Source organism: Cupressus sempervirens, chromosome 4 (genome assembly GCF_028749045.1).
Source record: "Cupressus sempervirens isolate cs-2001-9-10 chromosome 4, ASM2874904v1, whole genome shotgun sequence".
In the NCBI taxonomy this organism is placed as follows: Eukaryota; Viridiplantae; Streptophyta; class Pinopsida; order Cupressales; family Cupressaceae; genus Cupressus; species Cupressus sempervirens.
Window position 1 is genome coordinate 351,734,986 of NC_143121.1, and position 2,163 is coordinate 351,737,148.

Sequence of the window (2,163 nt, forward strand, 5' to 3'; positions counted from 1 at the left end):
ATTTTTTATCTTATGATGTAATATTATGTTATGTAAAATTTTATATTTATGAATTGTCATCGATGCCAAAGGGAGACTGTTAGCCCCAACTGATAATGTTGTTAATGTATGTGAAGAAATCATATAATTTCTTATGTTATCAATAATTCCAAGCCTTAATTGGTTGGACATAATTTTAACTCAATTGTGCCATATTATTTAATTTATGAAGAGTACTTGATTGATTAATAGAATTTAAAAAAAGTATGATGAGTTAGAGTGTTGATAAGTGTATGGTATTGAATGGGCACATGAATGACATAGACTCTAACATATTAATGTTGATTTGATTATTTTACACTTATCATATCATGTAATGTATAAGATAATATATATTCAATAACATAGTGAATTAAAGAACATTGTATTAATTGAGCTACTACTGCTATCACTGAGCATCAAGAAAAAAGTAATGAATTTTAGTTTGTATTGAGTAATTTAAATGTTAACTGAGTCAAGTATTTACCAAGAGAGTTTTATTGTTGACTGAGCATGAAAAAGAAGAAAAGGTTAAGAAAATATTTCATTTGAGGCCCATATTTGATGAAAATTATGAATGTTTGAGAAGTTTATGTTCAAGGGAAAATGACATCAATGATAAACAGTTTAGAAAGAACTAAATAAGTTGAATAATTTCTCCCTAAGCCATTCAATAAAAGAAAAAGAGGGGATTCCAATAATAAATCTTGATAATTCCTAAATTTGATTAGAAAACTTTGAAAGGATAAAATGATGCCAATACATAATCTAGAAACTCGCCAAGGAAGTATGATAGCAAGTTCTCTTTCATGCAATATAAACAAGAGATATGACAAGTATAGATCTAAAATATACACAAATAGCACAATAGATATCTAAAGATAGATGTATGTTAAGAGGAAAAACAAAAGATAGGGCACTCAAATCAAAATTCAAAGAGGAATATGTTAGTTTTGTCCAAAGCTTGCAGATCTGATGTATTTCTTAACTTCTAATTACAGATCTTGGACTAAAATGATGAAAGGGGGAAAAAAAAAAAGAGAAATCTCTCGAAAATATAAGGCTGAAGGACTAGGTGGACTTGAGAAGATGTCTTAGAACTAGGTTCACATAGTTTGATGATAAAAAATTAATGACTCTAGAAAGCTTGTGGTTAGTAGGTTCCAAATTTGTAATTCTTTTCACCCTCACTTGTAAATATGTAACATGTGTGCGCATGCATGTGGCTCTAGAGGGATTTTCATAAATCAACCCCATATTTTGGTGATTTCCACCTCCACAAATATTCGTTACAAAAAATGTCATGGGTATGTGTGTATGTACATAACCCTAGATTTGTAGATCTAGAATGTAAAAATGCTAAGAATCTACTCCAAGTGTGAAACCATAGTGTGTAAGTGTGCATACATGTAAAAATGTATCAAGGTTCTAAGAATTATATTTGCAGCATGGTGTAGAAATCATACCAAGCTCCCAAAATTAAAGTATGCTAACCATCTTAGATATTCCTTTGAAAATCCATATTTGATATATTCACCTTTGTATGATTGAATAAAGAATAATAGGCTCTCTTGCAATGAAGAATAAGAAACCAACCCTTTAGTTCACCTTGTAATTACTCTATGTAAGATTAAGATGTAAACAAGTTCTTGCTCCTTTCTCCTCTCATACCATCTCATTTCATGTTATATTCAAATGAGGGATTGAATGCCATTTTATGCCACAAAAGCTGACTACATAGGTATGATTTTAATGCAAGAGTTAAACATCTTAGAGCCCTCAATGAATAGAAACCCAAAGACTAAGAAAACATAGGTTGACCTAATATAGATTAGGTCTATCTAGGTCAACCTAGCCTAGACTAGATTGACCTAGGTTGACCTAGTTTAAACTAGGTCAACCTAGGCTGACCTAGTCTAGAAGATTGGCCTTTAAGGTCTTATTGTCTAGGTTCTAGATTAGTAGGAGTTAGAGACAGAATTGGTGTGTTACACTATAAAGAATTAATACTCATGTAATAGGTCATAATGTAGTGAGTATGTCAAGAAAGAGGGAAATCAAGGAGAATTTTTTATGTCCTACCTGATTTTCACCTAGAAGATAGAGAAGAAAAGAAGTGAAGTGTATGCTCAAGGTGTAAATATG